The sequence below is a fragment of the Coffea arabica genome, chromosome 8e (genome assembly GCF_036785885.1).
Source record: "Coffea arabica cultivar ET-39 chromosome 8e, Coffea Arabica ET-39 HiFi, whole genome shotgun sequence".
Taxonomy (NCBI): domain Eukaryota; kingdom Viridiplantae; phylum Streptophyta; class Magnoliopsida; order Gentianales; family Rubiaceae; genus Coffea; species Coffea arabica.
The window spans coordinates 35,026,522-35,048,781 of NC_092324.1; the positions used below are offsets into that span (position 1 = coordinate 35,026,522).

The 22,260-nt window shown below is 32.0% G+C and overlaps 1 long non-coding RNA gene across 1 annotated transcript; it reads left to right on the forward strand.

Moving 5' to 3' along the window:
* The first annotated feature begins 2,303 nt into the window (after window positions 1-2,303).
* Window positions 2,304-4,360, forward strand: LOC140012559 (uncharacterized). Its single transcript, XR_011819742.1, has 2 exons — window positions 2,304-2,402; window positions 4,151-4,360. It is a non-coding gene; the product is annotated as an uncharacterized lncRNA (long non-coding RNA).
* Window positions 4,361-22,260: the final 17,900 nt, after the last annotated feature.

A 22,260-nucleotide genomic window follows, 5' to 3' on the forward strand; every position in this document is an offset into this window, starting at 1 on the left:
AATCCGAAAATCTGAAAACTCATTTTTCATTTGTGCAAAACTCCTTTTTCTCTTTTAAAACCATAAGACTTTTATTCAAACCATCCATACCTTTAAGTATGACGTTCATACCAGCATATACCAAGGCAAATAATGCTTAATTCCAGTAAATGGTTCAGCCAAGAAATCATATATATACTAATCTGTCATCAGCTAAGTATAACAATCATCAATTGGCAATTCAACATACGATTACTTCCTTAATTTCCCCTTTGTTAACACTAAATGGACATGCAGAGGATGGTTATTAAGCTACAGAGTATCTTTAGCAGTGATATATAAAGTTTACGGCCAAGGAAGTCGAAGGCAAAGTTGGTCCAGGTTCTAATCCTCTCCCTCGGCCATACTGGAAAAATTTCAGCATTTTGCTCCAACATTTTTTTTTTTTTGTTCAATTCAACCCACAACTCAAGTGTTTCATATCTATACCTCTTATAAGACTTTAAACAACGTATTTCATGCATTTCCAAGCATTATGCTCCAAAGAAAAATTTCTTAAGCAAGCTGAAATTCCAACTCAGCTCTCAGCTATCACCAAAATTTCCAGCAGCTAATGGTTCATAAAAATCCAAATTTTTCCTCGGCTGAATCATTGTTTAAGTATCCAAACTAACATGCAAGGTTACTGAAGGAAGTTACTATCATTTCCGGTTTAAAACAAGTTCGGACAGCAACCACAACCTTCACAAATCCAGAAATTCATGCGGCTCTTCTCGGATGGCTTACATGCAGCAGGGTTTTCTTTGTACATTTTTATTTCTTGTTTAACCGAGCTAATGAGCTACATGCAAAGCTTAATCATCTAGTCTTAAGTTAGATAAACACAGTCGAAAGCTCAGATTATCAATTTAAATAGATTACAACTGAAATTCAGATTTCTGGTTCACAAAAAAAAATCCATTTCACTAAAACAGAATTTTTCCAGGTTCCTGATTCCATCATCCAATGGCATAACTCAACATGCATGTCCTTAAATATTTTATCTTCACTTGGATAATTAGGATCATAACCTTAGATTGTCGAAATTAAACAAATTAAGTACAGCATCTCTTAATCAGTCTCGGCAGCTCAATTGTGCGCACATCAGAAATTTTTTTTCTTCTTTTTTTTTTTTTTTTTTTATCCGATGGTTTAAAAATCAACATGCAAAGCTGGAACTAACTTATTCATCTTGTCTTAAGTTAGGGAGACACATCTTTAAATTCAGATTGTCACAGGGAAGCAAAAATAAAACTACATTTCCAAACCAGTTCCTCGGCAAAAACATTTTCATCAAAACAGAATTTTCTAGTGTCTTGAATTCATCAACCGATTGCACAAGCAACACATGCAGGCTCTGATATGTCTTTATCTATTAGTAATTAACCTAGTTTAGCCCAGCAATTACCTCAGATACAAGCTAAGCCTACGCACAAGAAGTCTGGAATTTCTTTCTTCCTCTTGGCTCTCACGCACGGCTTGGAGGGTTGGTTGCGGTTGCAGTGGTTGCGGCGGAGAACTGGTTGCAGCTGGTGGAGATGGAGGTGCAGAATGGTGAAGCTCACTCACGATTTTCTCCCTGGTTTCACTCCAGCTCACGGCAGAACCAGAAAATTTTGCAGCTCACGGCTTTCCTTCTCTCGGTTTGTAGAGTGCGGCTCTCCCTCACTCTCTCCCTTTGTCGACAATAGCAAGGCAGAGTAGAAATGCAGTGGTGGTTTGGAATATGAAATGAAGAGGAAGAGGTATGGTGCCGCTGTTTTGAGAAGAGGTTGAGTGTTGAGATGGTTAAAATTCCTATTGGTCGGATGGTGCGGTGATTGTAAGGCTGTCAGAGGGATTGTTTGGTTTTGCATGGAAATGTTGTGGTTGTAAGGGCATTTTAGTCTTTTCACTTTGCTTCCTAACCTCTACTTAAATTCTCAATTCTAACTTAATTCCAAAAATTATCCCCAAGTGTGATTTGAAAGCCTAATTATACACTAGTATACTTAAACCATTTTTATCGAATATTTATCGATTACAATTTAATATTAAGGTTCCTAGTAATTCCTAACATTATTTAGCGATTAAATTAGTTATCAAAATTTCCAATTATTTCTTCTCAAGAAATAGAGTTAGTCTAACTCGAAATTTATCAATTTAGTAATATAAAGTCAAGTGAAATAATAATTTAATACAAGTGTGTCAGTTTGCACATAAAAATTATTTTTACGCACTTATTTAAAAACAATTAGATTTAATGCTAAAGTTTATTAAAGAATTAAGAATGCAAATGAAATATGCACCGATGTTTATATATATTTTCAGGGTTCTCACACTCCCCACTTGCCTTTTGTTGCTGCAGCGGCTGGCAGACAAATCGATTAAAATCCTCATCTCTGGTAAATATATCGCTTAATTGGAATTCCCAGATTCCATAAGGAATGTTTGCTCTCCTCTAACTGATGTTCTAGAGTTTAAATCCTTCTTTTGGTGTAGAAGTCATGTTTGAGGAGTTGACCATGTAAAATGTTGCAAAGAAATGTTCATTGCATTTCCATTTTACTTCTGCCTGTTTTTTGTTGAAAAATGTTATAGTTGCAAGACTAGCGTATTTAGGTCAATTGAGGAATCTAAGTTGCAAAAAAATCTAAGTTGACAATATCCATGAGTAATAGTTCATGATTTGAGTGCATTTGTTGTTCAGCTTTACTCCTCTCGGTTGTCTACTTGATTTGTGTGACTATTTTGTTATGGATTTGTTGCCCATAACCTGTTTGATAAAATGTCAAGTAGACAACCGAGAAACTGGTGAATCTTAGAAAAGTGATTACAGATAAATTTCATGTGACCAGATACTTCGTGTGAAAGAGTATTAAAAGGATACATGTTGACAGGCCAGTGAAAGAGAGAAGCCTAGTTTATTCAATTTGAACTAATTCACTTGATTTAATTGAAGCATCTCTGCTAACTGCTACTGGAATTGAGCACTGTTGTCCTTACAGATTTCTTCTAATTCCTGCTTAAGAGGAAAAAAAAGGTAACAACCAGTTCTTAATTGTGATACATGGTGAAGAAGTGACAGTAAAGTCTTGCGGCTTTTGCCCCAAAACAAAAAGAAAAAAGATTTGCAGATATTTGATCCCCCATTTGTCGACAGACTCTTACCTTTATTTCAGTTTTATTTCATTATTTGTTTGCAGATATCTAGGCATGAATCTTCTTTGTGCCTGTGAAGTTCGTTGCTAAAACGTTTCTTCCCATCAACTGGTGCCAAAGAAGAGCACTAAGGAAGGCAGAATAGAATTTAGCCAGAGAGTCATAGTGATGCCAAGAAAAGAATAATTAAACCAACCAATAGAATGATAAATGCTGTTGACTAACTTTAATTGGTTATATAAGTGGTATCATTACCTATAGTAATCTGGATTAGGTACAAAAGTTGTGGTATCGAGTAAGCCGTAGTTTCCCCCAATCAATGACGGCCTGCAGTAAGCCTTTGTATCATAACCAATGACTGACTATTGTGATTAAAGTAATGTTTTCTAGCTCATGGTTAATCATCCATGGTATCATTTAAGCCGCCAGTTGAGATATATTTCTGCAACTTTTATAACATTTGAGATCTCATTTGCATGGTACAGTTATCTGCTTTGACTAATGTGGACTAGTGACCATTGCAGCAGTTATATTTGTAAAATGTAGGATATGTATGGAACTTAGTTATTCTGATAAATATGCAGTATTCCTCATCCTTTGGCAGTATCCAAAATGTCTAGCGTCCAAGTTACTTTTTCTTTGTCTGCCTTGGTTGATGTCGTGCTTTTGAAACTGAGGAGTTGTTTTTCCTCTTAACGTTCATTCCTGCAACTTTGTCACTTCTGAAATGGATTTGCAAGCATGCGATTTATTCGAAATCTGCCATTTCTTATCCGAGGATGGGTGCTCATTTTATTGCTTCCTAGACTTTTAGCATTCTTAGATGATTTCACTGGACAACACTTATGTTGGCCAAGTATATGAGCCTAAGGACTGTTGCTTAATGACATCAGTTTAAATGGTATTATATGCACTTACTTATATTGTGGCTTTTCTGCAATTTTATTGCTAGCTATGATGATCAAATGATCCCGACAAACTTTATGCACAGGTGGAACTAGCTGAAGATTGATGGGTATTCATGGTTATGACCGAAGGCTCTCATTTCATTGGAAAGTTTGGAAGCTACTGCAAGTTCTTTCTACTTGTTAGGGATGAGAATCTTTTACTTTGTGCACAAGAGAATTTTTCAAGTTTGTACTTGTTAGGGATTTGCGATGTTATGTTACTGACTTTTAGTTCAATAAATTATATTTGAGCATTGACTTTTGCTTTTAAATTACTATATGCATTTTGTTCTTTGGGATAATTTTACAAGTCCTTTGGCTTTTTGATTGATGGAATGTATAGCAGGGAGCACTACCTGCAGGTTGCTTCTATATCAAAAAAAAAAGAAAAAAAAACTCCTGGCAATTAAAAGTGTCAACATAGAATTCGATATCCTAATGTTGTACTATAGCTATCTTGACACTTTCAATTATCAACAAAAGGAATTTTTGTTGGCAGATGGGATGTTATAACAGCATAGTTTTCCTGACACATTTGAATACTACGAGCCTATCCCCACATTGGAAGGGACAACACTCCTCTGAGGTGTGAGGAAAGGTAAAGTGTCAGGTTAAATTATTTATATTGCTACCTTTGAATGCAGTTAAAGGTCATTTTTGTTGTAGTGAATAATATATGCTCATGAGCTCGACGAGCTCTAACGAGTGCTCGCGCAAATATTTAATTAATATTTTAGGAATAATCAAATGACTTCTTTGAGCTATTTGTTTTAAATAATGATGACGATAACCAGCTTCGTTATAAAATTTGTGAATATTGAATGAGTCATTTCAGTAATCGAGCTCGAGTACTGCTGGATCTCCAACGAGTTAAGATTGAACCTGGAATACAATGCTTCAAGTTGAGCTCGAGCACATTATAATGAGCTCGAGCCCAAGCACTATGTATGGCCATCGAGCTTGAGCTCGAATATCCCAATAGTCGAGTTCGGTTTGATTCGATATCACCTCTACTTCTAGCTTTCTTCCTTCCTCAACTAGAACCACAACTCCCATGCAAATAACAATCACGAGGACGACGAAAATCACTCCCAAAGTTCCTTAGCCACATTATCTATTAGTTTGATAATACTACTGCCAAGTACAGCTAAAAACGTGATTCTCACATATAGGTAAGGTTGATGATGAATTGATATCTAGGTGAATAATACAAATAAGAGGTCAAGATTAATGCATGCAAGAAATTTATGGGTGAATGTGCTTTGTGTTTCAAGACATAAGCCTAAAAAAAGTGTTTCATGAAATAAACTCCTGCTTTCACTATTTGCCTCATAAATCGCATTTTGATTTGGTAGTACTATTATGTTTTCCTCGGATAGAATTTCAACAGTTCGGTGGCTAAGTTGGATGAAGAGACAAAAAACTTCAAAGACTATGTTGTCATAATAAGTCATTAAATCACAGTAAAACGTACAAGGGCAGATTCCACTTTTTCTTTTCTTTTTTTTCAAATTCCACTTTGTACCCATTTTAAACTTTTATTTTGAATACTTTGTATTCCAAAGTTAATAATTAGAGTAGCATTGCACCTCAGAATTTTCATTTGAGACGCCAACACGCTAATGCCATCCTAAATTATCAAATAATATCAAACATCTTTAACAGGACTGTACGAATAATTTGCAACCCTATACTACGCTACTCTTATCAATGATGACAATTGGCAACAACCTATAAGAATATGAAAAAAAAATATTATTTGAGTGTCTTTCCGTATTTCTTTCACCGTATGCAGGGATGGGGCGGATAGACCTGGCATTACAGTTTGGAAAATGTTAAATAAATTCGATCTACTTAAATAATTAACCATTTTTTTTAAACTGTTTTTTTCAACAGGATAAGGGCGATACCTAAGGATTAGGAAGGAAATAATAAGTTAACTTAGGAAAAGTTATAATTTTGAGTTTATCATTCCTATATGTAACCCTCGTGTAGGGTAGATGGTCACTGGAACCTATCACAATATGGGTTGAGTCTTCGTGGATATTCACAATTTAGAAAAACGGGTTAAGATAGTTGTCAAATATAACTGTGTTAAATGATTTACGATTCAAATTTAGCTAACAGTGCAAATTTTGAAAATTGTATGGCTCAAATCATGTCACGTAATTTTGATAAAATCGACATATACAGGCCCATGTAAATAAGATGTACCTAAATATAACATGGATATTACGAAGTTGTTTTAATAATTTGTGCCGCTCTCTTACTTATTATGCAGTAATTATAGAGATAAAACTCTTTTTTCTTTCGGAGGTAGAGATACATTAAAGCTCTTAATTTCAAGAATTCTTCCTAGTATAGAACAAACAAAAGCGAGAACCAACTTCCGTTCGCGTAGGGAGTTAGATGGACCTAAATGTGCCTACTGAATATTTAGACTTGTATGCCTTGTTCGGCCTGGCTTTTGGAAATTTATAGCACCGTGGACTAAAAGCTTTTGGGTTCTCCAGCAGTTCAACCCGATACTGTATGACAATTTAAATAGATGCTGAATTGACATTACACATTTACACCGTCGTTCGGACAAACCTTGGGTAACTTAACAAGATGATATGGGGCGATTCGTACCACAATTGATTGTTCATGGGGTTAATCGTGCACCTTGGATGCCACAATTGTTTGTTCAAGGGGTGACGTGCACCTTACATAGTTCAAAGGCACTATGTAATTAATCCAGCAAAGCCGCATGTTTTAGTACTCCTATTTTGCAACTTGAGCATAGAAAATGTTAGTTTTTTTTTTCGGTGAAAAAAATTTGGATGGATTCAACTCTTATCATCACCACGATCTTGGATATATTGTCAGAGCCATCAATCACGTGTAATGTTCTTACAAATTGGCCACTAACATAATCCTTACTTAGCAGTGAAATTTGAACACGTAATTTTTCACTAGAAAGTAATCTGTTCGTACCAATTGAACCAACTTGTATTAACATTTCCAAAAAAACGTTAGATGAGCTTTGGCTATTGTTTGTTGGGTGTATAACTATTTTAATCTACACTAGGAGAGGAACTAATTAGGTCAACGAGGGTTAGAGGGAGGAAATCCCACTTTTAGATTAAAGGGGTATACTACTACACACCCTTTGAATTCTATCGTAAGTACAAAAATTCGAACACCTAATGTGCAGTTACCTAAGGCGAGCTATAATTTAGTTGGTGAATCGCCTAAGGCGATTTAGTTTGCTAAATGGTCTATTAGGTGTTAGGAAAACAAAAATGTCATCCGCGGTGTGATTTTAATTTCACTTTTAACGGAAGCTATCATTATTCTATATTTCTATATTTTAGGCATTTCCAACCCCACGATTTTAGACACTTTTACGAATATTTAGAATTCCAAATAATAGAACTAATGATTGAGGAAGTTTTATATGCATTTGTAACATTCAACGGAGACAAAATTCTATGTTAAAAATAAGGCATCAAAATCCAAGCAAGGCATTAGCAAATTTTTTTTTTTAAAAGTAAGTGAAAGGTCTTGAATTTAGAATTTTTCACTTACCCTCCTTTTTCGTACCACCAAACTCATCATTCTCCCAAGGTATTAGCAAGTTCAAATGTGCAAAAAGAACAAATGCTAAACTTTTGTTTAATCTGCTAAAAAATTCAATTAATTGGACACATGCAGAACATGAGCAGACACGATATGCCATACAACGGAAATAAAAGAGAATATGTTTCACTAATACATCCAAATCCCATTCTTTTGATTTGCGATTAATTCTTTTCAAGTTACATCAAACTCTTTACGAGAAAAACTCTTTCAACATTGTCATTTTTATTTTTATAAATTTTAAATTCAAAACTTTATGATTAAGGAATGCAAGCCTATTTCCACTAACATCGACATCCTTTGATTCCAAATCCCATTCATGAACCACGAGGAGCATTCACATGCCGAGCAAAGGTTCATTGAGCCAAGTCACGGGCCGACACGAAACCTCAAATATCACCATCCCAGAATACTCATTAAATAATTGGGTTAATTTCAAGGCACGGAAGATGAATTGACATATATTCTTTAAAAACTGAGACCATGAAAAAAGTTACACTCTTAGGTCCCCAATCGATCATGATTCATGAATGGCACCTCAAGTTTGTGTTCCACCTCATCGTCCACCAAGTTTGGGGTCTCTGTAATTGTGGACTTTGGTCAATAAAAATTAATAAACAATATTTTAATTGTTCTAAGTGATAGCCATCGGATTAGGATTCACATTGCATGTAATTTTTTTTTTTTTACTTTTGGTCCTATCATGTGATCCACGATAATTGAATGCACAAAAAACATGAATTACCTTATTCCCTTTCTTTAAAACACCATAGACATTCGAAACCTTCATGCGACAAAAAAAAAAAAAAAAAGATCAATCCAGAAAACAGTAGATCTACGCATTGCACGGCAGCAATAAAAAAAAAAAAAAAATCCTTTGAAACTTCAAACATAAGAATACACGGCTTGCACGGTCACACCGCTCCCTTTCTTTAAAGCACCATAGGATTTCGTTTTTTCTCATGCGTCAAAGAGATTAATTGAAAAAATAGTAGATCTACAAGATCCAGTCAATCGTACACCAATAATCTAAAACCAATTGTAATCCTTTAAAACTTCTAACATATCAAATTATTTGCTTCAAACTTTAACGATTCAGATTCAAAGTCTGATATTAAAGCTCTGATATCACTTGTATTTCCAATTTCATAATATCATATATTTGATTCACAATCTGATATTGAATCTCTGATACTAGTAACCTAGTAGGCATTACTCATTAGCATTTGTTTTAACCTGACAAAAAAGATTACTTTTGTTGTAGCACAAATTAGAATTTAATTTTTACATTAAGACCTTGCTCATAAACACTCTAAGACTAGCCATTTATGCTTCGAGTTCCAAGTGAAATATTAATCTGTCTCTTATGTCTTAACTCAACCTTTCTAATAATCAAACATTTGCAAATTGTACAATTTCTCTCCACCTTCTCTCTAATCTCAACCTTCTCACCGCCCGTTCTTCCTCCATATGAGGGAGATTTTGGTTTTAAGTCAAAGTCTCTCTTTCTCTTTTTTTTTTTATTTTATGTTTAATAAAGTTTCTTCTATGATATTCTAGTGAGAGTTTTTTCTCTCATAATATTTACTACTAAGAGTTTTCTTTTGTTCTAAGCTGCTCCAATGGGAGTCTTGTTTATATTTTATTATTTTTTCTCAGATCTAAGAGTTTTTCATATCTATTTAATAGTTTTGCAATTTTTTGGGTCATCTTGTTTGATCTTAATATCAATTTTGAACTTGAATCAATTTTGAGGGAATAGACATGTACCATGCACAGACATTTATGGAACAGATTTTATAATTTTTGTGATTCACAGTATAATTTTTCTTATTTGGTAACTCTGTTAAATCTAATAATTTTTTAATCAGATATATCTTTAATATGTTCTATATATTTTTTACCATTAGTGAAGTTTTCTTTGTCAATCAAATTATGTTGAGCAATTTTCAACTAACTTGTTAATAATATTGGTTTCTATTTTATCAAAAAGAAATTCTACAACCTACACAATTGGAATGTCCGGCCCAACGAATCCTCACCCATAGTTCCTTGTGGCTAATTTGAGGCGTCCGAGTTTTATTTCCATGCATATGGTAGAACAATTTATTGCGATGGCCAACCCCGAACATAAGGGTGGCGGGCGGCCGGGGCAGCCGTCTCCCAAAAATTTTCAAAAATTCTATATGGAGTATTAAATTTTAATTTGAACTCTATCATTTTAGATCCTTAACAAGTTTTTTTATTAGTTAATAAGTTTATCTCCTTTAATTTCTCTCTAAGAACATGTAATTTTTCTTATTTTCTAACTCTATTAAATCTAATGATTTTTCAGATTAGATATATTTGTGATATGTTCTATATATTTTCTGTCATGAGTGCATGTTTCTTGTGAACGATTTCTAGCTACTTTATTAATAATATTAGCTTTTGTTTTATCAAAAAATATATATACAAAATTTCGTTATTATAACCTTAATATATTTAGTGTATCCTTATATTAATTAAGGTAAGGAAACAAATAATTGACAAATAAAAGGAAATTTAATCATATTTTTTATACGTGATTGACTTGATCAATTAGTCAAAAGCTAGCACCTAAATGAACAAGTAAGAATCAATATTGAACTCATTTATCTCTATCCAAACACAATCTTTCAATAAGAGTTTATTTCAAATTATCTCTATCCAAACACAATCTTTCCCGAAGTTCGTTGAACTCATTTCAAACATTCATTCTTCCCAAAACTCTATTTTTTCAAGGCAAGTCTAATTTTTTTTTTTTTATAATTCCTTTATATTTTGATTCATAATCACTCATTATCTAGACATACACACTTATTTTAAATTTGAGATTTAGATTTTTTATTATTTTTAATTTGCCAATTGTTCTTATTCTAAATTTATATTTTAAATTTTTTTAATTTATATACTGTTAATGTCTATTTATTGAATTTAATTAATGTTTATACGATTTTGGTCCATGAGTTAATTTTCATCTTCTGCTTCATGTTTTGTCTCTTATTATTAAAAGCATTTAGTGTTTAGTTATCATCTATTAAACTTTGGTTTTAAAACTTTGATATCAAGTTAGCGTGCATCATTTGTTTTGATAATTTTTTCTTACTCATTGTTTGATTGTTCGCTCCCCTAAATTAAAATTCTGCGTCCGTCACTGGCTAAATTCCATATCCGTCAGTGGCTATGGCGGCTGTAACACCTTTATCTCAAATTTCCAAATACCAAACTTCGTTGTACATAAAATTTGCCGCACTTGTTGAAATTTTGACGACATGTGATGAACAATTTTTACGGCAGTACTGTTGCAGACTTTGTTGTTAAGGATATAATTAAGCCATGAGGAGGCTTGCTAATTGGACTTGGATTTGCGGATAAAAGTGTGGTACGAAACAATTAATTATCCGTCCTACACGACATGTTAATCACATTGATGGTGTTTGCAAAAGTGTAGAAGTTAGGTTTTTATCATCTAATTGCGTTTTTGAGCATGTTTTGCATGGCCCTGAGCCACTGCAAGAGCAGGATTTTTTGTGTTGATAATTTTGCCGACGAGGCTTAGTGAATCCTGATTTGATCGTTTTCAGTATGTCTTTTCTTTTCTTCTTGTTTTGTTTGGTTTGGTTTTATTTTTTCATTTTTTGTATCTTTAGTTTTGGAGGAGAGCTGGGAGTCGCATGACTATTTTCGATATGGAATCTTTTTTGATAAAAGATAAAATTTCATTCCATTAAATAGCACTAATGGCAGAAAAAACACCGAAAATGTCACAAAAACATTTAACCTAAAAAATTACTCGATTTAACAGATTTAGAAAATAATAAAAACTAAACTAAACTCTAACTAATCAGATAAATTATGAGCAGCCCAACGAATATCTATACATTTTAATACCATCAAATTTGCTATCCAACTCGTTTAAGTGCAAAGTTGACAATGAGATCTGATGAAATGACCCAAGAAATCATAGATACGATAGATTTGCAAAAAACTCTTAGATCCAATAAACAAACAGCCAAAAAACACTAATTGGACTTTCAATATTTTCAATATGGAACTTGGATTTTAAGTTCATGAAATATTGAAGTATCTGATGCTACTTTTGTCCCAAGTATGCAATACTTGGTAGTAGTTTTTTTTTTTTTTTTTTTTTTTTTGTATCTTATAGAGCTCTTGGGGGGGGGGGGGGGGGGGGGGAGTAACCCCTATACAATCAGTTCCAAGTAGCTCTAGTAATTCCTCTGGTGGATACCGTAGTGCATGGTAGTTTTCATTTTGGTTGCTATGAAATTTAGATTTGCTCATTCTCTGTTCTTGTAGAAAACAAGAGTTATTTTTCCTTTATAACTCTTTACTAGCTAGCTTTTTATTCCGTGCTAACCACGGAATTATAAATACTTAAAAACAATTTGAATTTTCAAAATAAAGTGACGATTTAGGCATTTAATTTTATGTCCCATATTATATTGAGATTTGGAGTTTCAATTTAGTAAACAATAGCCACTGGATAGCATCAATCAAATTTATTAAAAAATTTAATAATCTTAGAAAATGATTAGAAACATCTCAATTGGTGAAAGATATATATATAGAGATTGATTGGTCCCAATGATTAAACCTTAAGCTTCATTTCTTTGTGTATTATTTTGTTTAACGTGGATGAAAGTTTAGATAGATTTTCCACGTCAAAAGCCGGATAAAATATTAAAATTGTTTACCTTATCCTTTAAACTAGAAAAGAATCGGAAATCATTGCCAGTTCAGCTCCTGAAGATTATCATTCATGTGAGTTTCACATAAGCAATAATGGTCTCAAGGGATTCTTCTAAATTGTGACCACGTGGGAGGATCAATTAATCATATTATAGCGACATTTAAATTTTCTTTATTACCAAAAAAGAGTTTGAAATTTTGAACTAATGTTCCAAGGTATAGCTAAGTGAATTTGATGGCAGGAAAGACTCTAAAAAACCCTCCTCCAACCATTAGACCAACCTATGGTGTACCTTTATAGTGTCATTTCCATTGTTTTTTCTTTTAGTAGTTTAGAAAAGGTGAATTGAGTTTGATTTTTAAAGTTGATTAGTTTCTTACAATTTGAGAAGGAAAAACGTGCCACAAATTAAAGAGAGTACTTGTTGCAAACATATCTTACTATACTATATACACTATACGTAAAGTGGGAGGGAGGGGTTTGGTGTAAATAAATTGTATCATTTAATGTATTGCCTAATTTATCCTTATTTCTAAAGGCAGTTATACCATTTCAACTACCCGACCACACCAAATCTATGAATTAACTACCACTTCTCTAACAAAAAAACTACCACTTTTCTAAAATACTAAAATGCATTTGAACTATTCTAAACTATTACTTTCCAACAAAATAATAATTCTAATCTTTTTCAGTATCTTTTTCTTAGTTGTACATACATTAGGTGTACCTCAACCACTAGTCATTAATAATGTGTTAAGGAAGAAACGAAGTTTTAGTTCCCAATCTTTAGTCTATATGCTGTTTTAGTTCTCAAAGTTTTGGTAAAAGTAAATTTGGTCCTCAATGTTTAGCAAATGTGCAATTTTAGTCCCTAAAGTTTTGATAAGAGCAAATTTGATTCTCAATGTATCCAATTCAAAGTAGATTTAGGACATTTGAAGTTTTTTTCCAAATTATAGACAAAATTTTCATGTCTAGTTATGCATCCGTGAAATTAAATTTCAAAATAAAGAAGCAAAATAGTAGCTAACTTTATACAACAAGGACTAATAACTCATATGCTAATTAATTAACTAGTAAAAAGAAGAACATTTTTTGTTTGAGAAATTAAAGGGCAAAGAACCTAGATGGCCCTCAAACTATTAAGTTGGTCGACTTTTTGTCATTCAACTATTAAGTGCATAGTCTCTTGAACTTGTAAAAAGGTATATTCTCCACTGTTTTAGCCAAAGATAATTTTAGAAACCTCTTGGAGATTTATGTTAATATTACTTTGCATCTCTGAAGTTTCAAAAAATATCAATAACCTCTCCTAAAACCATACTTTTTGTAACAATCTTACTCTTCCATTATTAAAAATTCTTACAATAATCTTGTAACGAGAGAGAGAGAGAGAGAGATATTTTTCTCCCAATTCTATCCTTTTTTGTTGTCTTATATAGAATTTTCTACCAAATTGATTATAATGTAAGATTTACATGTTTTGTCTAAAAATTTTCTTTTCCATAATGTTTTGCCTAAAAATTGTTAAAAGTAGTAACAATAATTTTGTCAATTTATATATTATGATAGTAACTAGTGGTCCTATCTCACTAGTATGGAAATTGAGTGATATTTTTGAAACTTCAAAGGTGCCAGGTGATATTATTATAATTATTAGGGGAGGTTTCTAAAATTATCTCTAGCTGAAAGGGTGAAAAATATACAATTTTACAAGTTTGAGGGGCATAAGTATGCATTTAATAGTTGGAGGCTATAAGTCAACCAACTAGATAGCATAAGGCCATTTAGATTTTTGCCCAAAACTAAAACTAGTCAGACCACTCAGTTCATTGATTCATAACTTATTTTCACACTCTATCCCAACTTATTAAAAAAATTGTAATACTTAATTTTTTTCATGTAGATTAACAAATTTCTTTTTTTTTGTTTCTTAATTAATTAATTATTAACATGCCATCATGTGAGATATTTTTATTGCTCGTTTTTCTTGTTATATTTGCTTAATTTAATAAACATGTGAATGCACGTGACTAATTCTGTCAATAGTTGGAAAAATTCACCAATTATCCTAAATCTGCTTCAAATTGATAACAATGGGGACCAAATTTGATTTGACGAAACTTTAACGACTAAAATTGTACTAGGTACCAAACATTGGAAACTAGATTTGTTTTTGCTAAAACTTTAGGGACCAAAACTATACAAGTGCCAATCACTGAGGATCAAATTTACGTTTCCCTCTAACGTGTAATAAGAAAAAAAGAATCTACAATAATGTTCAACAACTGAAGCCAGTGAAGATAAAATAAGAATAATATACATAGTTAAGTAAAATTGTTGGATCCTTACATTAGCAATTTAGCATCATAAAGTTACCTTATTTGATGATAATTAAAAGTTGATAAATTTATATTTCTTTTAAGGGAAAGTTAGGTGAAATGTGAAAATACTGTTCGTTTATGCCAAGTTCCCACCATAGTGACGGAAGGATTGTTTTGTATATTTTCTTGCATGATTGTGAAGAGGAGAAGAAAGTGTCGAGTATGTCTGTAAAAGAAAGAGGCAAGAATTTAAAAAGAGAAAGGGATCAAGGGGTCTTGTTTGTTTTTCCCGTTTATTTTGTCAATAAAAGTTACTAGTGAAACTTAAAATCTGGCAGTACCATATGTGATCAATAATGTGAAACTTAAAATCTGGTGTTACTTGAAATTTGGCAGTACCATATGTGTTTCATGTAGGTTTCAACTTACAACTAATTAACAAAATTACAGATTATCGCTCTATAAATTATTCATAGATGAGTATTTACTAACTTCCTACACTGTTTTTAGCAACTCTGAATTAAGGTCAAGGGACTACCTTATATTAAAAAATTGAATTATAGTTGTCTTATCAAATAATAGAGTATCAATTCAAAAATTGGAGTAATGTTTCAAAATATCTATGAGTAGTATGACAAGCTAATGTAATTAATCCTTCAATACTTTATGGCCAAAAAAATGGACAAAATGAAAAGAACAAAAACTAAAAAAGAAAAAAGAATCATAAGGTGCTTTAAAAACAATTCTTGAAGTTCCAAAAAATTTTCATTAACAAAATTAGTAGTTCATTAAGAAGATTGAGCTACTTACACACTTACTTTTAGGACATATACAATCTCTTTTCATGTAAACAAATATGCTACAGAAGAAAATTACGGTTTTATTTGATCTCTATTAGATGTTTAACACTTCATTTCACTATCATGGCAGATGTTTAACACTTCATTTCATTATCACGGAGAAATGAGAGACGAACCGTCCATTTGTTGTACAAGGAAGCCAAAGCGAGTTTGGACAAGACATCTAATTAGTCAACACGGACCAATGTCAATCTTCATTCTTAATCTCATTCTTTATCACAAAAAAATTCTGCAATTCCATCCTAATAACCTGTCGATGGACAGATTGTTAAATACTTAAAATGAGGGGGCTTGATAATTTTGACTTGGAGTTGCGGATAAATTAAGTGAGGTACGGAACAATTATCCATCCTACACAACATGTTAATCACATTGATGTTGTTTGCAAAAGTGCAACGGTTAGGTTATCATCATCTAATTGCTCTTTTGAGCATGTTTCGCACGGGTCCGAGCCACCGCAAGTGTGTGGGTTTTTTGTGTGGATAATTTTGTCCATGAGGCTTAGTGAATCGTAACTTGAACATTTTCAGTATTTATCTTCTTTTCTCTTGTTTTCTTTTTTCATTTTTTATATCTTTAGTTTTGGAGGAAGGCTGGGAGTAGCATGACTATTTTGAATACGGAACCCTTTTTTTTGGATAAAATATAAAATTTCATTTCATGAATTCTACACTAATGGTAGAAAATACACTGAATATGTCACAAAAATATTTAATCTAAAAAAATCACTAGATTTAACATATTTAGAAAATAACAGAAATTACACTATGAAATTTTAACAGATCAAAGAAATCACGAGCAGTCCAATAAATATATGTGCATGTTAATACCATTAGATCTTTTATCCAGCTGGTTCAAGTTTAAAATCAATGCTGAGATATGGTGAAATGATCCAAGAAATCGCAAATCTGAACAAGATCTTACCCTAATAAACAAATGAAAAAAACTGATGGTACTTTCAATATTTTCAATATGGAACTTGGATTTTAAGTTCATGAAAAATTGAAGTATCTGATGCTACTTTTGTCCCAACTCTGTAATACTTGGTAGATATATATATATATTTTTTGGGATCTTATGGAGGGCCTAAGGCCCTATCCAGTGCAAGCAAAAAATCTTGGAGTAGTAATCCCTATACAATCAGCTCAAAGCAGCTCTAGTAATCCTTTTAGTGGATCCCGTAGTACTTGGTAGTTTTCTGTTTGGTTGCTATGAAATTTAGATTTGCTTATTAAACTGTAGTTAAATTTCCTGTACATCTATCCCTTTACTACTTTTATGTTCCGTGTACATGCATGGCACGGAATTGTAAATAATTAAAAACAATTTACATTATTAAAATAAAGTAAGGATCTAGACATTCAAATTTACTTCCGTGTTATGTTGGGATTTGAAGTTTGAATTTAGCAAACAATAACCATTGGATGATATTGAATTTGTTAAAAATTTAAAATAATTAAATAATCTTAAAAATGGCACATGTTAAATTTGTTAAAATTTTAAAATAATTAAATAATCTTAGAAATGACACATGTTAGAGTAGGCTCTGCCACTTTGATAGACCTTAGGCGGCCACCCATCTCAAGTGCAGTGAAGGCCACCAACGTAGGCCATGTTAGAATATTAGAAAGATTTCAACTGGTGAAAAAGATGTACAAATAGATGCGTTAGACCGAGACATTTACTTTGAGATCTTTATGGAATAAAAAGATCTGAACGTGCAGTCTATTTTGGTGAATATCAACTTCGAAATTTAGTTCCTTGTCAATAGCGAGTTTTTTGCCACAATAATCTTCTTTTTGAAAATAATTTCCAAATTAATGCATTTTCAAACTTTATTCCCTTGTTAATCTATTTATTGTCATGTAGAATAATTGTAGTCCCAATATGGAAAAATAATCATGTGTAGACTTTATCTCTTATCTTCTTTTTTGTTGAGAGGTTCTTTCCTTGATTTAATCTCTTCTTTTTCTTTTCTCCCTCTCTCATTTTTTTTTTGTCTTTAGTTTCATCCTTTTAAAATGTCAATAACTACTCTTGGAAACTTATTCATTATTGCACAACCATGAATCCTTAGTGATAATTCAGTTCCTCAAATTTACTTATCTACAATTTCAAAGGTTAGTAAAATTCTTTCTCTATTGTACCTTGTGAAATTTTATGATGTTAGGAAATTTCTTAAATAGTTGTAATTACGTCTAATTTTTTTTTGCCATGTGTATAATAAAATGTCATCACTGAGAATTTTTAGACATCAATTGTTGTAAATTCATGGTTTTTTTTTTTTTTTTTGCTCTTGTTACCATTAACTATCTTGGTTCATATAATATGTTAATTTTGATGCCAAGTGTGACCTGGTTAAATTTTCTTTCTTGGTTCACTATGAAGGAGAGTTTTTTTCATTTGTCTTTCCCCATTTCAATAAAACTTTTTCAGTGCACATTAAGGGTCCGTTTGTTTCGGGTGAAAATGTTTTCCAGGAAAATATTTTCCTAATTTCCCGTGTTTGGTTGCACAAAAGTTACTGAAAACATTTTCCTATGTAAAATATTTTCACTCATCTTATGGAAAACAACTTCTCTTCCAAACTTACTGAAGTTGTTTTCCGAAATGCATGCATCCCGCCTGTAGTATGTTCCAAACTTACTAAAAACATCTTGTAGTATATATTTTTTTTTTAAGTGTAAACAGGAGGACTCGAACCCAAGACCTCTTCCTTACACTCCCTCCCCCGTACCACCCAACCCTCTCCCTAGTATATTCAAAATAAAAAAAAAACCTCATCCTGCTCATCCTATGCTAGTAATTAATTATGTATAATAGGGACATTCTTTTCTAGAGAAACTTTCAGCAGTGAGAGTGCAAGCTATATGTCACAATAAGCATTGCATGTGATTGATATTTGACACTAAATGGCCAGCAATTTGTTTATTGCTTAAGGAGATATTTTTTATTCATATATACATTTTTCCAAGATTTTTTAAAGTTAAACAATGAGATAAATTTTCTCATGGGAAGAAGTATGTAGTTATAATGTGTAGAAAGTAAAGATAGAGATAAAAGTGAAAATATTTCAAAAGTTAAACAAACACCAGATAAATGAAGTAAGAAAATATTTTCAATAAGCTAACCAAACACCTGAAAATGATGAAAGGGAAATGATTTTCATGGAAAATTACTTCCACGGAAAATATTTTCTCAAGGAAAACATTTTACTTCCAACCAAACAGACCCTAAACTATGATCATTATTTGCCTTACATGCTTAAGCCTGTCAATTTTAACTTTTGAAAACTTGTTTACAGTGTATTAAGTGAGGAGCTTAATTTTGCCCGATTTTATGAAAACTATCCACAAATTATGAGACTGATGCTAATGGACGAGAATAGTCATCCACCTTGTGTAAAAAACCTAAATATAAAAACTAAATTCATATTTGTAGATCCTTTTGACCACCAAATATGACGAATTGCATATGACGAGAAATAAAGAAAGGAACTTGGATAAGAAACAATCAAGAAGACTGTAGGAAGAATGGCTGCAAAAAACAAATAGACAGGACATATACCTAAGTGAAAAAGAAAGAGAGTGGAATAAAATATTTGCAAGTGACATTTTCTCCCTTTGATTAGGAGATTGCGTGTAAACAAACAGATTAGTAACAGAATAACGTTTGGAAGAGTATTATTTAGGATTATTTTCTAGAAGGAAAATTATTTTGGCAAAGCAGTCTATCAATAGCAACAATTATTCTAGATTTGAAATTGACAAAACGTATTCTCTTCCTGTCCTGAAAATTTAACTACGTAAATAGACCTAACGTAATCTTTAGCGAACTCGCGTACTTATGCTCTATTCTTTAGGGAAATAACTACTTTTAGTGGTGCAAATAAATAATTCTCGCTCTTTTACAGAACAACAAAATGGTAAAATGATACGACTCAGTTGGGATTTTTGTTTAAATTTTATTTGGGTAGACATGCTGATATATTGCATAATTGATTCAGAGCATGAATTTATTAGAACAACGATGGTTGTGGTTGTGCCCCTATCTCTTTACTAATACACTAGTGATTAGGTGGTAAAACAACCCAATTATTGAAGAACTGTTGAGCATGATTAATAAATGTTGAACGTGATTAATTTAAATTGAACGACGTGACATGAGTTGTTCTTGACATTTGTCTCACTGTTGGTGATACTGAAATTGGCACTAAAAGACTTCGATGACAAAAAAAGAATATATGTTTAGATAATATATTATCTAAAAAAAAAAATTAAAGTTTAGACACTGAATTTATATTGGTAAAAAGATTGAACTTTTTCCCACAAATTTATTACTTATGAGAGAATTTGGATTTCTCTTTACCTATCCCAAAGCTACACTATTGTTTGGCGCCGTGCAGAGTCGTGGTTACTACTTAATTCTACTAATGATATCCTAACTTTTTACGCTAAAAATATCTAAAAGTACAGTGCCATATTTCTTAAATTAATTTCAACTGATTCACGGTGCACAAACAAATAAACTAAAAATTAGAGAAAGATTAAGAGAAATTATTGTAATTTTGATCTGACTTATTCTAACTAATACTACAGAAAGTGCATGACTTGTGGATCTGGATTTCAAAATGTTTGCAACTAGAGTTTGTGATTGTAATAACTAAAGAATGTAGTAGCAATATAAAGAGTTTTCAAGGGTTTTTAGAAAAAAAATTATTTTTTCGTAAATTTCCTTGGTAGTAAAGTCTAACAATTCAATAATGAAGTTTCAAAGTTTTTCTTTGGGATCATTTCAGAAACCTCCCTTGAAGTTTTCGATAATTTCACTCGGCTCCCTTGAGGTTTACATAATTATACAGACCTCCCTCGATGTGATAAAAAGACAACAATACTCTTCATTAATTATCAACTCATTGAAAAACTCTATCAAATATTAAAACTCTCTCATTGATAATCAACCAATAATTCAAACTATAGTCTTTCCCATTTAACTATCTATTCTCTTCATCCTGTATCTATTTTTCTTTCAAACTCATTTATTTATTATTATCAACAAAATGTGTACTGTCGCCACTAATAAAATCACCATACACACTAAAGCATCAATACTTACATATCTTGGTATCTATTCCCAATTCTTGATTTTTCATTATTATTAATAGTTTCCTTGCTCCCATTTTTGTTTCCAATTTTTGATAGGTATTAGCAAATTGAAATTGTCATATGATAAATTGAGTGCTAATTTCATTATCAAACTAGATAGAGATGAAGATAGTGACAGTGATAAAAAAATAAATATTAAGGATAGGAAGTGGAATAGGAACTAAATATAGGTTATATTGTTATGGTTGCCATGGAAAAAAGTGTTATGGATATATATTTATAATTGCATTGTATTTCTATTTTTGATTTACAATTATTGATGTTAATCCTATATAGAGAATTTGATTGATTTTAAACTCTGTGCCAATGAAGTATATTGGATATTGATATTAGCAGTGATGGTTTATATTATTTTGTATAAAAAAGGTGGCAGCCATGGAATTAAAACTTAGGAATATTGATGAATATTATTGTGTATTAAGTAAAATCTAATATTGATATGAGAATGTAGGTAAGTTTTTGGGCATCTGATGTAGCGTTTATAGTTGATACAATAGTTTGCATCATAAATTTTTAGGTAGAAGAAAAACATTAGAACAAAAATAAGTGTTTATTAATGTGATTTGGATGTTGATAGGTAGGTAATAGTAATAGCAACTAAAGATAAATGAAATAGAGATTGTAAACCATTTTTTCTTTATATTTTGTTGTGAATTATAGCTCAAGGGCATTATAGGAATTTTGAGAAAAAACATAGCCTTTTGGGCCTAAAATGTTACTTAAATAGTAAAAATAGGGGAGGTAGGTGTAATTTTTAGAATTTGAGGGGAGCTTTTTGCAATTGTCAAAAACCTCAGGGGAGGTATGTGAAATTAACCCTTTTTCTTTCAAGTTGGCTGCGCATTGAATATCTTGAGTAATTCTATACGAAATCTATCTCATTTGAAAGTTAATTGATTATATGTTAAAGTGAAAGAATATAAGATGATGAAATTAATCTATACAAAGTATGTATTCTTATGTGCAATTATAAATTTGTTGATTTGGAAAAGATACTTCATGGGCTGTATAATCGTCCAAGACTAAAACTAAGTAAATAGCAGATGCTTTCCAAATTCCCTAGCAAACCAAATGGTGGACAAGTTGCTTAATATGTACCGTCCAATAGATAAAACATGTAACTCATTCTCAAACACTTACAGTGACAACGCGGTATTCTCTTCCACGCATGCTCCACAGCCTCTCCTGATGAAATTAGTAGTGGAGTCTTAATAATAATTTTTTATTATAAAGCATTTATCATGCCAATGATATCATAAATTTTTCTTCAAAATCCTTGTTCAACTGGGACAGTACTGCAAAGTTATGAATGTCTTGACTGCCAGCAACAAGTCTCTCCTATAAAAGCTCGCATGATCGCACTCTTTACAGACCATCAACAACAATTGCCTACACCCCACCTTAGACTGTGTAATAAGAATAAACAAGCTTACACAGCTTAATAACCTT